Source organism: Calliphora vicina, chromosome 1 (assembly GCF_958450345.1).
Source record: "Calliphora vicina chromosome 1, idCalVici1.1, whole genome shotgun sequence".
NCBI classification, from domain to species: Eukaryota; Metazoa; Arthropoda; class Insecta; order Diptera; family Calliphoridae; genus Calliphora; species Calliphora vicina.
Window position 1 is genome coordinate 151,667,121 of NC_088780.1, and position 16,701 is coordinate 151,683,821.

A 16,701-nucleotide genomic window follows, 5' to 3' on the forward strand; every position below is an offset into this window, starting at 1 on the left:
TCTTTAGAAAACCGTATTTTTGCAGTTAAAAAATCCTTGATCCTGAATGAATCATCAGGATCGACCTATTTTCTGTTAGGTCTGCTTTCGATTAAAAGCGAACATGAAACTCCAGCTCAGTGGTCGATATAAAGAGATGATAGAACCTGAATTTGATTGCTATTGATTGTGGTTTTTGTTTGTTATTTGATAGTTTTTAATTTTAGTATGCTGTAATATGATCAACCGGTAATTAACCGATTATGTTCGGACCCTTGGGTCTATGAGGGCCGACCACTGCTCTAGATAAACGCATGTAAATATAATCTTAACGAGGATAGATAATATTTTTATTTTTTTTTTGGTTTTATAAACTCCTTCGAACAAACCAAGTGAGTGTGGTTTGTTTAACTCTTTTGAAATGTTATGTTAATATTTAGTTCCGGATAAAGTTACATTGATTCAAGTTTTTTGCAGCTTTATATTAAAAACTCATATAAAACATATCTATCAAGTTAATCTACCTAAACCTTAGTATTTAATTTAAAATTATTAAAATGTTTTTAAATTTCATATTAATTAATTTCTTATATTTCATTTCTTTTTAGGTGAGTTATCTGCAATTATATCTACCCCTTTAACTGCTATCTCAAAGGAAACTCAACAGTAATTATGTAAGTTTGTGGCCTAACTTTTTGTATGCACTATAGCCAATATAAAATTACTAACACATCTCCTTAATACGCGTTGTCTATGACTCATTTATAAATCCTAGAAAGTAAAAGTGCAATATGACACTTTGAATTATTCATGCCCAGAGTTTTCCTTCTTAACTACCATTTGCCACCCCTTTTAACTAACCATGACATTTAAATGAGTCATTTTATATAAAAAACAGCAAAATCAAAAAATATATTTGTTACATATAGTTTAGTAATATGAGCAGTAACACAAAAACTGCTATTATTTTTTTATTTCAATAATTTCTTATTAAAAATATAAATAATTTGCTGAATTAACTTTAGCATTGTCAATTTGTAGTTTGTTTACATTTGTATTTGCAGTGCTAAAATGAACTGATAACAAACAAATCAAACAAAACAAAACAGTCATAATTATTTTCTCATTCTATTTATTGTTATGATTTTATAAAATTTTTTTTCATACATGAAATTGATGTAGATATTGTTATAAATTGTTATCACTGCAAAAAACACATGACAACAATATACAATACCATAAAAAATGTTAAGAAATTGTATTAATTTCTTGATTATAAAAGTAATATTATCTTCCACTTACGATACACATTTTAATAATGATTATAACATCACATTAACAGGCATATTTGTAAATTAATGTTATCAACATTAGTAAAATGTTACTTAACATTATGTTATCATTAACATTTATAGTTTTTCATTTGTTTTGCTCTGCTTTCTCAGTGCGAGTAAATTGTGTTATCTTTTCTTTTCGTTTAAATATTTAGCTCTTTGTGCTTTTACACCCTTCTTTAAAATATTTTGATGAATGTTTGTGTGCCTTTACATTGAAGTGTGTGAGTGTACGTGTATCTATGTGTGTTTAAATTTTTTTTTTTATCAATTTCCAAAATTTTTTTGGGGTTAAATTTTGAACGTGCTGTTCATCTCGTTAAGTGCTCCCTCTATGAAATATTTAACAGTTTCAGTTTTTTGTAGTTTCTTTTCTATTTGTTGGGAATGATGGATGAATCGTTAGACACGCAGAATAATATATTTTCGTTTTTGTTGTAGTTGTTTAATTGTATGCAAGTGTTTGTGTGAGCGTTTTGAATTAGATTCGGTTTCTCTCTTTTTTCTCGTTAGAGTTTTACATTAAGAGTCATTTGAATAGAGGAAGGAATTATTTAATTCTAGTTGGATATGTTAAAATGTTCAGCAATATTTGGCTTTCAAAAACACGTTGTATAAAGCGACTATCGCCATCAAATATTAATTTCGATTAATCTTAAGAAATGTAGGGCAAACAATTCGATAAAAATAATTTTGTAGGAGCATGACAATCACAAAGTTCCAAAAAATGTCATCGACTTCGTCTAATTCGACTAATTTAGATACCAGATGTAATGTCGGGTAAAGGAGATGAAAATTGTTCATGCTGTTTTGTTGTTGGGAAAGAGACTTTCGCAACTAAATTGCATAGTGTGAAAGGGGTGTTACGGCTTGTTTTAGATTAGTCCGAATAATGATTTCTTGGCCGATTATTAGGTTCGGTTCGGTTTCGGCCTAAAAACTGCTTTCGGCAGACTCAAGTATTTTTTCAAAGCAAACGGACGCCTATTACTTCAAAAAACAAACGCACTTATCGCAACTATATAACAGCCAATTTAGAAATTGTTTGCCCGAAAACTTTGCAGAAATAAAGAACTCAAACCTCAATAATATCATTAATTTTTTGCTAAGACTATGGGTAAATTACAGCTTACGGTTTGAAAACCAAATATTTCGTTCCATAAATTGATCTCTACTTATAGAAGGGTCTATAGGATATGTTTATTAGCGTTACGCACAATGTAAAACTTTAGAATGTATTCTGAAACCAGTAAAACAAAATCTTTATATCTTCCAATTGAAATTATGTCTATTGCCAAAGAAAAAAGGTTGAAAAGCTGAGGTTTTGTCCGAATTCTTAAAGACAACTAAAGGTACGATCACACACAGCTAATATTTGACGTTTATCGTCAAATATTTCATTGCCTGAATCTGACCACAAATAAAATTTAGAGCAAACAACAAAACAGATGATTTTAGTCAAACAAAATTATTTGTCGGCAAACAAAATATTTTCTTAATGTGAACAAAGTGTGACCACTAGCTACATAAATACCTAAAAAATATATAATTTGATCTTGCAAATATTTTTAAGGTTAAAACACTTATTTCGAATTGTAAAGTAATCATTTTATTAGAGATTTATTGAATTTTTTTATCATATATTGAATTTAATTTTTCACTTTTTGTTTGACCAAACTGCTGCGAAAAAGAATCAGTAAATATATTTGCCGTGTGGTCACACTATATCAAACACTTTCATAAAATAATTGTTTGATCAAATAGAAAAAAACAGAAAATTATTTGCTCAGCATGGCGGAAAAATAAGAGGAGATTATTTAAATATTTTTCGTACTAAATTAAAGACACAAATTCACTATTTTATTTTTTAAACATAAATACATATTCAATATTTCTTGAATATTTGTTATTTAAATTATTTTCACTAAATAATTGCATCAATAAATGAAGTCTTCTTCTTCACATAAAAGTCATTCAGCCTAGGATGACATACTGGGAGAAAAACTAATTGAAGACATGAAGTCTATGTTGCGATTTTTCAATTTTATGCGATTTATATTTTTATACGTTTAACATAGTCTGATGTTTGATTATTTTTTATTTATACATGGAGTTTGTCTATTTTCAAAATTTAAAATTGCTCATATGTACATATGGAATATTAACTGAAATTTTATACAGATTGAATTTAAAATCAAAGAAAATTTTTCATACATACATAAATAGTATGAATTGATTGTAATTAAAAAATAATTCTTAAACAGTATGATCTGTTTAATTTTTGTTTACTGCAGAAGAAGAATATGTCTAATAGCATTTTTCCCTTTTCTGATTTTAGTATCATACAAAAATTTTTATTAAAGATTTTTAGATAATGCGATTGAATTGGAATTAATTAAAAAATTATGTAAAAAAGGTAAACATTTCCATAAAATTTAACAATATTTGTGAACATGTTCTTATTCTGAATGAAAAAAGTTTGGAAAAAGTCGTGTTCGATTAATAATATGTATTAAAAAACCAATAAGCATTTTTACTGGAATTCAAGTTGATAGCAAGTGTAATTCAAGCCTTGAGTTATAGTCAAGCAATTGAATTACAGTTGTATTACACTTTATTTCAATAGCATTCTCCAGTAAAAAGGAAACATAAATTCAAGCCATATGTTTTTTGTTTGAAAAATATTTAATATTTCAAATATTTTTCAAGTATAAAACATGATTACATTTCCATTCAATTTCAATTATGAATTGAGATAGTAATATAATTTAATAAATAAACATTTAATAATTAAATTATTAAATTGTTCAAGCTTGTGTTCTTTTCGCGATTTGTTTTCATTATTTAGCGATTTTTAATTTAAGATATAGCAACACTACTTTTGCGATAACACATGATGCAACAGCTGTTATTTGACGCTGTTTGATCTTGCAAATGAATTGCAAGATCAAATAAAAAAATACCCAAAATGCAGGAAAATATTTGCTGTTTAGTGGTCACACATTGGTCACATTACAAGAATGTTTTCATATTGGCAAATAAATTTGTTTGACCAAATTCAGCTGTTTTCTTGTTTGCAGTGCAAAAATATTTTCTGTTCAAACTAGAAACATAAAATATTTGACGCTTAAATAAAAGTACTGAAATTTCATAATTCTTTCAAATGTAAAGCAAAATCTGGTAATATTTTACTTTCTAGAAATGTCTTTTTTATTGATGAAAGAAATTAAAGTTGTTTTGCAGCTTTATTTAATAATTATTTAGAACAAATATTACCATAAATGTGACCACAAGTCAAATATATTTTCCCCTTTGTGTGTTTGATATTATTTCGGTGTAGTTTGATTAAACAAATATGGCAAATAAATGTGTACAGTGTGAACACAAAATCAACCCATGAATTATTTGATGTAGTTTTGATCAAACACATGAAACATCTTGTGTCAAATAATTTGCGTAGTCTGACCCTACCTTAAGAAATACTTGAAAGTCTGTCATTAAATTGAAGTAGGACTTCAAGGAATAGACACTGACTGAACATTAAGCGGAATCCGATAGAAAGATAACGATTTAATTAAATGCGGACTATACTGGTCAAAGGGAACTGAGAGCATATCTTCCAGATATGGGTTTTTCCAAGTTTGAAATCTGTGTATTCATGCTTATGTTTATTAATGACTGCATCAGGAACGGAACTATTTTCAACTAGTTTGGAACAGCTCTCGGGTTTGATCAAAGTAAATAAAATAGACCGTGATATTAAAGTGTTACTTTCCTGTGTGACTGACTGATGTATTTTCATCATCTCTCAATCGAAAGCCTAAATATCGACTAATCATTCATTTGTAAATATTCTAATGTTTATAGTAGGGTTCCAAATTTTTCGGACTTTTTCCATTCCTTGGAATTTTGTAATACTAAATTAAGCTAAAAACCAGTATAGTTGTTCGAATAATACTAATGTTGGTACTATTTTACCGGACTTGCCAAGCTCCTAGTTAATCGGTTGAAAAATTCAATAATGCCTATACTTTTATTGACATAAGGAGTGAGATCAAACTTTTAACCTTTGAAAAGTATGTCAATTATTATGTTTAATGTTAATTATGTTCACTTGTGGTTAATCAGATTAAAATGAGTGGCGAGAAAAAAGTGGGTACTAAAATTATTAAATATTTTCAACAAAACCCAACTTGGTCCTACAAAAAGTTGGCCAAACAATCAAAGGTCTGCCGTCAAACAGATTCCAATGTTATTAAACAGTATCGGGAGAACTTGTCCGTTGATAGAAAACCTGGTACAGGTAGATGGAATGATCCACATGATGTTTCTAAAGCCAATAAATAGAAAGCATTTTCAAAAGAGCTCCCAACACATCCGGTAGGAAAGTAGTCCGATTAGCTTAGTACTCGTACGAAATGTTAAAGGATCGCTGCTAAAAATTTAGAGGCCAAAGACAGAGCACGGGAATTGAGGTCAAGTTTTATAAAAAAAATATACCTGCTGAATAATGGATGACAAAACGTATGTTCACAGCTTCCTGGTCAATATTTTTATGTTGCTGATGCTCGAGCGACCCAAAAGCAAACATTTTCCCAATTTGATACAAATGGCTCTATAAATACCGAAATATCAAGGAATGTTTACAAACAATTGTGCTTCCACTTATTTTTGGACTGATTTAGCATCGTGTCACAAAAATGTGGTATTTGTAAAAAGTGTGTCCGACATTTTCATCTCATCTAAAAATAGCCAATAAGGGACTACATATAATGAGGCTACGATTTGGGAAGACAGGTGAATTATAAGGTTATGAAGTATTGACACTAAATATAAGCAATCTATGGCGAAACATCGACACAATAAAACTTGGAATTGATATTCTGAAACGAAGTAGGTCCTCTCTTAGAAGGTTGATTTGAAGGCTTTACTGATCATTAGAAACTAAGGTCACATATTGTCATAATTCTATTCTGTGATCTGAAGGACATGTAAAAAGGTAGCTATACTGGAATATAATTTTTTGTTTTCGGTCGAAAATTTACATTTAGGACAAAGTAGTTACAATTGAAGAACAAGATTTCCAAAAAGTAAAAGTTTAATTAGAAATCCGTAAGAGACATGATCTCCCTCTTGACATTTTGTTAGGATCATATTTTTTTTTTTAAATATCTTCTTTGATGATCATATTTAAAATTTAACCACTGTAAAATATAACAGAGCACCACCACCAACCAAATTTATTTAACATCTCTCACAGGGAGTTTTGTTATAATTTGTTTTTATTTTTCAAATTGTGGAACCCCTCTCGCTCAATTGGTATACGTTACACTACAATAAAAAAAAAACCAGCTCATCACAGCTGAGGCACCCGTATTCTGTAGATACTTTGTGTTCGTTTCATTAATATCAGGTCCAAGTATTTGTATGTGTGCTCGTGTGTTTTTTTTTAAATATTTTTCTCTATTAAAATCAAACAACAACATCACATTTTGTTGTTTGCATTGTTGGATGTTATTGTTGTTGTTGCTTCCTCATTTTCTTCTTCTACTTTGCCATCCACTAGTTAGTGTGGTTTTTGTTGGTGTTTGGTGTATTTTGTTATTGTAATACTTATTGCTGTTGTTGTCGGTTTATTATTCGTATTCGTCGGGAGCAAGTGAATTTTCCTCGTCGGCTTTTATTTTCACATTTAGTCTCCTTGAGCATGTCTGACTGTAAAAATGTATAGACGTTACGTAGTCGCGTGTTTTTCGTGAATTTTTTCTTTTAAATAAATTTTTAATTTTCTTTTACACATTTCGTTTTGTTTAAACAATTGTATATGATTTCAATTTTCGCTCCAATCGTTTGTTAAATGTAATATTAGTGGAATGGAATTTATTTTATTCATGAGAGAAAAAAGAAACAAAATCTAAAGATAACAACAATTTGTTTGACCGTGAATAATAAATGTTGTTTTCATATTTTTTGAGAGTGTAACAGTGAAAAAATAAACAACAAATAAAAATAATTATGTGTGATTAAACAAAAACAACTTCATAAAATAATAAAAATTTATAATAATGATAATAAAACAACAAAAATTAAGAGATGAAATTTGTATCTTTGTGTTTTAAATGACGCAGTTACCATTTAATTGAAAATAATAAAGAATTTCTGAAACCAAAAAAAGAACAACAAAATTAATTAGATGTATCAATTAAAGAAATTCAATTAAAAATATTGAAATATAAAAAGAAAAAAAGAATTTGGCAAATAATATAAATATTTAAACAAAATGACATATGATTTATGTTTTAAAAAATCTATTAAAAACCCCTTAGTACTTTGTGAAAAACAAACCCTTTTTTGTGCAAAATAAAATTGTGTATATGTCTGTTAAAACGACTTTAAATAGACAATAATAAGCGAACTTCTTCCTGCTCTACTTTACAAAAAAAAAATAAAAATAATTTGGATAATTTGTGTTCTTCACCACAAATAAAATACCTTAAAAATTATACTATTTTTTATAAATCTACACAAATATTACCTTAGTATCTTACTCTTTGCATACTGGATTATTTAAATTATACTATTGGTAAAAAAACCTCAACACGAACTAGAAAAATATACAGTATATGAAAATGTTTTTTTTTATAAATTTCTGGTAAATTTTTTTCAATACATATTTATTTTATCTATTATATTTTTCAAAATTTTCTTGCATAAGTAAATTAGTAGTCGTAAAAATATTTGACTTAAAAACAAAATTATATTACTTTTCTTAATAAATAAACATGAGTTTTCTTTAGTCATTGGGTGAAATTTTTTCAACACATTATAAATTTAATAAAATTAATTAAATAATGAGTTTGTTTTGTGTATTTAAAAATAAAATATACATACATATATTTTGTTTATATATTTGTATAATACAGTAGAAACAGGTTATAATGAACTTACATAGGTTGTTTTGATCACAAATAACTTAAGATAAGCTGTTTCTTTGAAGTTATATATATTAATTTTTCTGTCTAGTCTTTGTATTGTAAAGTCTATTAGATTATTATTAAATTATGTATTGTATTTTTTTAATATTTTATTTATTTATGTTTATTTCAATTCATATTAAACTTTATGCATAAAAGAGTTTATCTAGTGTTTCTATACTTTAATTTATTTTAAAGAATACGTTAATTTTATTAAAATATGTGTTACCGATCTTTAGTTTTCCTATATAACGAAACAATCGATGTTTATTAAATAGATATTTAATTTTCTAAATTTTCATTTAGATTTTCAAAAATTTATAAAATCGGAATATAGTGATGCTTTACTCTTAGTCATCTAATCAGAGATCGAAAATAACTCGTCCATATACCAAAAAACCCAAATTGTGATTAATATTTTTGTGATAAAAATAAATCACTGAAAATAACAGTTATAAATGATTTCTATTTAAATGGTTTGGTATGGCCTTTATTCGTTTTTGTTGTTTTTTAATGGTTTGGTGTGATATAAACAATTCGTTTGTTCTTGTTCTTAATAACTGTTACTTTCTCTTTTATTTACATACAATAACATATTGTTAGTAATTGTTTAACAAATTATGGAAATAATATGATAAGTATGAAGTAATGAAGTCTGAGTAACAGAAATGAGAATTTTTATTTAAATTGTTATTAATCTTTTGATAAATTTTATATGTTTAATCGTTGATTTGCATCAAATGCATTTAAGCGATTTATTTTTCATGTTCGCAAATAAAAGTCACAAGCTGACCTTTACGAAAAAAATAAATTATAAATCACTCATCCAGATTATTTGTTTTTGGTTCTTTTCTGTTTCTCTCAACCCCAAACCTAAAATGTTCTCGAATAAATCACTCTCCCAGTGATATATCACAAAAAAATATTTTTAAATTTCTGCGAATGAGAATTTATCATTGAAATGAAAGTGAACCCGTTATTTTCGGTCTCTGCATCATATGAATCATATGATCTGATTATACATCAAAAAATCGATGTTTACAAACATCTGATTTGACAATTCTGTAATGTCTTTGAGCCTAACTATTATATATCACATTGTCGTAGAGGGAAATGACGGTTTACTACTCTATTTTGTCATTTTGAATTGACCGCTCTATGTTAGTGCGATAAACCAGTGGTCGGCATTCATAGCCACTAGGAGCCAAACCAAATCAACTATTCAGATGCACAACACACCAATATGAGCGAATCTCTTTAACATTATTAATATATAGAAAGAAATTGGATAAATTCATTTTAGACAACATTAAAATTTATTTAATAAAAATTGCTAGGGCTTCACTTTGTAGGCCTTTTAAAAGACATATTACACATTCTTAAATATGCAATGGGTATCGCAGAAGATGTTCTAGAGGGATTTTGCTTTTCCTTCTAAAACATTTCATACACATTCAAAACTGCATTATAAAATAAGGCCTTACAAACCGTTATTTAAAATTCAAACATGATTGGTTTTGCAATTCATTCTGCAAATTGCCTCTCTATAATAACATTTATTTTGCACTCTTTACGGCACAGTAATAAAATATTAATAATTAAACCGTCTTCAAATTCCATTATTTGGGTTATATGCTGAATTCATTAAAAAATTTTTCCAAATGACCCTCTTAAAAGGTTTGCATTAGCAGACCTTCAATTAGGCTTTAATTTGAAGTACTTTTACTAGAAGTTCATATGTAAGCATTCTATGAGGCATTTCTTGGAAGGTAGTAGAAGCGAGTATGCAATGTCTTGTCCCAATGAAACTCCGTGTAAAATTTAAATTATTTTGCAATGCGGCTGGGTATCCTTGTGTCTCCAAAATATGGTCTCTTTATTGCAGCTTTTTTTCGCTCGGAATAATGAAACATGTTATCTTTTAGCTATAGAATTTTTTTTTTATAATTTCTTCAAACAATTGACATAAGTCTTGGAAACTTATACCCAGTATCATTTAAGTCCACGCAGCATCCATGATTTCTTATCAATTTTAGATGATCTTGGCCTAGAGCTAGTGATGATAACGATTAAATGAAGCATGGTTGTCGGTATATAATGTTAATACGTGTTAATAGTATTCTTTGCTCTACAGGAATTTTCTAAAATACTACTCGTCTTCTTTTTTTTCCTACCGCCTCAGACGTAACTATTTAAACTTCTTGGTCAATTTCGATCTCAATAAAAATAGTCGAAATCTTTTAAACAACTTAAAGAGTACGGATAAATCAGGTTCTCTGTGAATTGTATATCTTCCTGTATCGGAAAAATAAAACTGGATTGCCATAAAAAATTACAAATTACCTAGCATTGGTTCAAGGTAATGCATAGGGTAGTGAGTAAGGTGATATATTGGAATCTATTAAAGTTAAATTAAATGTAATTTTTGTTTCACATTATACTGCCTTTTGAATTTATTATAGTCACATTTCACTGTCTTTATAATTGCATTATGATAAGAAGTAATTTACTGATAAAGTTCAGGAATTTTTTTCAAGATAAGTTTGTTAAATGTTTTAAAAATAAAAATGCTTTTGTTAAATTAAAAATAACAAATTCAATTATGAAAAAATATCATAATAACTTCTCAGATTGCAAATATACTCTATATATTGTAAGATTAGTACCACAGTTGTGCAGTAAATTTGTATTTCTAAAATGCAAATTTATTCATATAAACGATTTTGTAAGTTTATGTTCTATTTAAAGAGTAAGTTCTTAAACTTCCGGATAAATACACAGTGATAAAACAGTGAATTAAAAAAATATGCAGTTGTTCTCATGTAGCAATTCTATTTTGTTGGAATTGATAGAGTACGAAAATACTTGTAATTTTCTCTATCACTTATTTTCAGTGAAATAACGGTATTGTTAAAGTTGCAATTTCAAAACATTATAAATATGTTCTTTTGAAACTAATTTGAAAATTGTTTTGTTTATGTTTGAAAAATATGAGTTTAAACTTTTAAACAGAAAAAGATTTGTAAAAATCGGTTGGAAAATAGCCAAGTTAAGGTAGTTTAAATTCCGGATGTTCCCCAACTAAAGCCAAATACTGTCTGCTATGTTTTTATTTTGGATGAAGAAAACCGAAAAAAGTCAAAAAACTCATTTATTTTCTAATTGATTTTTATTTAAAAATATTTTACTGGGTTCACGATCAACATAGAGCATGAAGAAAATAAAAATTTGTTTAAAAAATGCGTTTTATGAAACTTAAACGACCGTAACACAGCCGTTTTAAAACGATTTTGAAAAAGTTTTTTCTCTTTGAAAGGACTCTAATAAGTAAGAATTGCTATATGAGAACCTCTGTATATTTTTGGTGTAGCATTGTGTTATGTTTGAGATAACAATAAGTTGTAAACACAACTAAAAGTAAGGTTTTAATGATACTATTATATATAACAACACTTGCTTGTAGCATTTAATTCTGGATGACCAGAATATAAAAAAAATGGTCTAGTAGATATTACAATCTGTGTATAACATTTAAAATGTTTCTTATTAGTTTAAACTCATAAATATCATAGAACGGAAGTGCCATTTACATTTATTCTTTCCTGTAATGATATTGAGACTTCTAAAGTAGTATAAACTGGCAGTAACAATCTAATACTCAACTTTAAATAACACTGGAATCTTTTTTTTTCTTACAATTTTATTAAATTTATTTCTGAATACAAGAAATGACCCCTGGTATAGCTGAAAAGGCCTGCGAGTATTATAGACATGAACTATTTAATTGTTTATGTACATATTTATAAAGCTTATTGTATATTTCAATAAATATTTACATAAACAAAGTCTCTGTACACATATCCTCCATAAATGTTTTAACGATTCATTTTAAACGAAATAAATATAAAAAAACTAGAACATTTTAAGTAAATTTGTTTCCAAAAAAAACCTCTAAAGCTTTTTTCGTATGTGTTCGTTCATTCAATGGGTTCATCATAAAAATGCACAATATAAACTCACTCCCAAAAGTAAACAAAACTGTTCGTTCGATATATTCGACCAAATAAAATAAAATTTTTTATTTTATAAACTTTTGCTCGTACCATCGACATGTGAAACTGGTCTATGTGGACTTTGATGTGTATTTAGCCTTTACATTTTTCATACGAATTTTTCTCTTTGTTTTTTTCTTCTTTTATTTGTTAAGGCTACAAACAAAACAAATATTGAACAAAAAAAGAAAAAAAAAAAACAAAAAATAATATAAAAGAAAACTTTAATTTTAATTCTATTTTGTTACAGCATCTGTAAATTTCCGCATTGCATGTAAATAAATTGAAACAGAATGGTTTTTGGCTGTATAAAATACCCCAAACCGACAACAGACACTGAAAATAACATTTGAACTTTTTTTTGTTCAACGTTTAATTCATTTTCTCTCTTAAATTGTTCGAAAACAACTATAAGATACAGATAATGCAGAAGAAAATAAATCAATAATTAGTTTAAGAAAAAAAATAAATGGAAAGAAATTAGCTTTAAAAATAAATTGATTTCGTAATTGTTAAAACATTACGCATGTTGATGATTAGAAATAAATAAAAAAAGTATTGCCAAATACTTGTTTGATTTGTAAATCTTTTCAAATCTAAAAGATTTAGAAATGTATTTGACTACTGCTTAGGCTTTTAACTGAAGTTTAAACGTTAAACTGCAGATTAAACATTACCTTGTAGTAGATTGTAAATAATTTAACTTTTTTAAGCCCATTTAAACAATTTTAAGCTTTATAATCTTAACTAAAGCTTAAACTCTCGATTGTATTTATCGCTTAAAAGTTAAACTATATATTTATGTACATTCTTTTTAAATGATCGAGTAGTAATTTAAAGACTTCAAGAAGTAAAGTCAATATTAATGAAGAAACGCAAACATTAGCGGAAATTACTCTTCGTTCCTGAAAACCTTGCATATGTTGCAAATCTATGATAAGTGCAGCACAACTTATATGGTTAGATATGGTTTAACTGATTTACAATAGCAGTTTAAACTTTCTTTTAAACAAAAACAGAAAAGACCTTGTCCTGATTTAATAAAAACCTTACAGCCAAAGTTCTCGCTATACATATGTTTACGATAGTGACAGAGACAATAGCCAAGAAAGACTTTGTAATGAGAACTATATACCGTCTGTATTACTTAGAAGTAGATTTGTAAATATAATTTTTACTAACCTCGCCTGCACTACTAAAAATCAACAGCAATGTATATGATCAAACAAGTTCGAGAGAATTTCCAAACAAGTTCGATCAGACGCTACTCAATTTATTAGATAATCTTATAAAACTGATTTTTATTACCCCCCTTTAACCTGTTATTAAAGTGTCAGGTTGGAAAATGTTAACCACAAAAATGATCTTAATACAAATTAAGAGATCATTCAGAATTGTCTTCATTTAAATACAATGAAGTTAAGAAGCTATTATTATGATGACGATCCACACATATCCATTTGCATCACTGTCTTCTGGTTCAAAAAATTACATATGTAGAATAGGGCTCCTACACGGAAAAAATTTCCCGGGTATTCCCGGGAATATTTTTTTGTTAATTTTATTTGGGGTTATTCGTTAATATAAAAACTTAGTGTTATAATTATTAAATATCAGAGCTTCGAATTAATTAATAAAATTTGAGCTTAATTCACTAAAATCTTAATCCGTAATTAGAAAATGTCAGCCTTTCATTCCATAAATCCATTACTAATATTTAATTTTTTAGATTCATTCCAAAGCTTTTGTTTAAACTAAATTAATTTTAAAGTTAATTAATAACAGAATTTATTCAAACTTTTAATGATTAAATTGTTCTTCAATTCAAATCTAGTACAAAAAGGCTTAAGACAATTTTTTCAATTAATTTTGTAAATGATTTGATTTAAAAAAAATGTAATCATTAAAAGTTTGAATAAATTCTGTTATTAATTAACTTTAAAATTAATTTAGTTTAAACAAAAGCTTTGGAATGAATCTAAAAAATTAAATATTAGTAATGGATTTATGGAATGAAAGGCTGACATTTTCTAATTACGGATTAAGATTTTAGTGAATTAAGCTCAAATTTTATTAATTAATTCGAAGCTCTGATATTTAATAATTATAACACTAAGTTTTTATATTAAATTTGGCTATAATATTCCTAATTAACATTATAATTATATATTTCGGGAATAGCCGGGTACCCCGGGAATGTAGAAAAAATTTCCCGATTCCCGGGAATCAGAAAGGTCGGGAAATTAAAAACCCTAATTACAACTTTTAGGGATATTCAATGATTATTATTCATATTTAGAGAAAATAATAACTAATAGTGGTTCAAATTTGTTTATCCATTGAAAAAATTGTCTAACCTACGCATGTTTTATAGATTTAACATTGTCGAAATTCTAAGTTTTTTAATTAAACAATGAATTTATTGATTTTATACTGATTAAAACTACGACTCTGACAATACCGATCAAATGCCATTATTAAATTAGAAACCCTTATAAAGGCTTGACCAACATTGTACAACCAAATATAGTTATTTTATACTTCTTTTAAAACCCTGGTAAAATTAAAAGTCAATTTATTCGAAAAAATTTCTGGTTTTTGGTTTAATTTAGTGTTAAAAAATTCCTAGGAATTCCCGGGACTGAAATGATTTTCTAATTTCCTCCAGGGAAATTAGGACCCTAATGTAGAACCTCCTCGCCGAGCACTACCAATTATCTATTACAGCTTAGTAAATATTCGCACCCAACTCCAGTCCAGCGGGTCCAAATATTTCTCGATTTTCTCCATTTATTGGACTAACAACAAATGTATATGTTAAATAAAGAATGAAATGTCTGACTCCAAAGTTGTATACATTCAAAAAAATGTAAAAAATGCGATTTTTCGCTAGTTTTTTGAATTTTTTTTCTTTTTAAGTTATCTAAAAAATTGCTAAGATGTATAAGAAATGAATACTTTATGAAAAGCTAACTCTACATAAAATATTTGAAATACAAAATTTTTGATAACGAGGGACCCATCAAAAAACGTTTTTTTTATGTAAAATTCTACTATTCATCAATTTAATGCGCATTGGATTAGAGTTATAGTATCCCTTTAACCCATAATTTGGTACTGGAAGCTGTTGCTTTAAAACTTTAGAACTTATGTCATTACAACATACTGTTTACCAAATTTAAGAAGTAGTCACAACATTGTAATTATAACCGGCTTTTTGGAAGATCGTTATATTTCAGACTGAGTTGTAATTTTGTATTTCCAGTGTTGTAGTGTTAATACAATTCTGGAAAAGTCTTAATTTTTTACGAAAGTGATAAAAATGTTAAAATGTTATACTGGATTAAAACATTTAAATGGCAGCTCTATAATATTTAAAGTACTGAAATACAATTTTTCAAATAACTTTTGCTTTTTAAGTTTAATTGCTTTAAATTGCTTTTATTACTCAAAAAAAAACTCATGTAATTTGTAGCAATTGTATAAAATACATTAAATACAGTCACAAAGTACTATACAAACAACAGCAAAAAAACCCCATACTGCTACTTGTGCTGCCAGCCAGCCTGGACTGCAGCAATAAACAAATTTTACTGTGTAGTAAAAATTAAAACATTTCACTTTCTTCAATAAGTTGAGTGAGCATAACAACATGCATGCAACATAGAATTTTATATTCCACTGATGTTGTAGTAGTTTTCATTTAACAAATGTGATCATGTTGAGAGACCCACAACTACTAGATTCTTATTGAATTTTTCTTTTATTTTCATGAAGGAGTTGTATGTGGTATTTAGTTGATTTTTGGCGCGCTAATATATTTTTAGTTTGTAGTATTTTTTTTTTGTTTATTATTTTGTTGTTTTCCTTTCAACTTACCTTATGTTATTAAAATTTTGTTTATTTTGTATTTTGCAAATGTGCAACATTTGGCAGCATAAAATCTTGGCAACTTTAAAGCAATTGCTTGCTGCTTGCATCCCATTCCCATAACATCTAAAAACTACACGTCCCATCTTTCCTTTAAAATATTTATACATTTACTATACATTATGCATGCAAGTGAGTGAGTGAGTGCAAGTGGAGGGTTGTCGAAAAAATTACTAAAAAAAAAATAAAAAAAAATGTAGTGTTGCACTCCATTCTTTTATGTTTCTTCTAGTAGTTTCTTTAGTTTTGTAGTTATTGTTGTAAGATGTTGCAACATCAGTTTATATAGTAGTGGTTGCTGTACGCAATATAGGCCAACAAGTACATTGAACTGAAGCATTTTTACTTTTTTTTTAGTTTTTTTTGATACATATGGAAGATATACTATATGTTTTTAATGAAAAAAGTCAACAAAGAAAACAATAAAATTCA

At 27.4% G+C, this 16,701-nt stretch overlaps 1 protein-coding gene across 1 annotated transcript in view; it reads left to right on the top strand.

Annotated features, from left to right (window-relative positions):
* Nucleotides 1–609: 609 nt before the first annotated feature.
* Nucleotides 610–16,701, top strand: part of LOC135964101 (homeobox protein 5) — a 48,489-nt gene continuing 32,397 nt past the window's right edge. The window contains exon 1 of the mRNA XM_065516177.1: nucleotides 610–653. The gene's annotated coding sequence lies outside the window, so the exon portion shown is untranslated. The remainder of the gene's footprint in view (nucleotides 654–16,701) is intronic.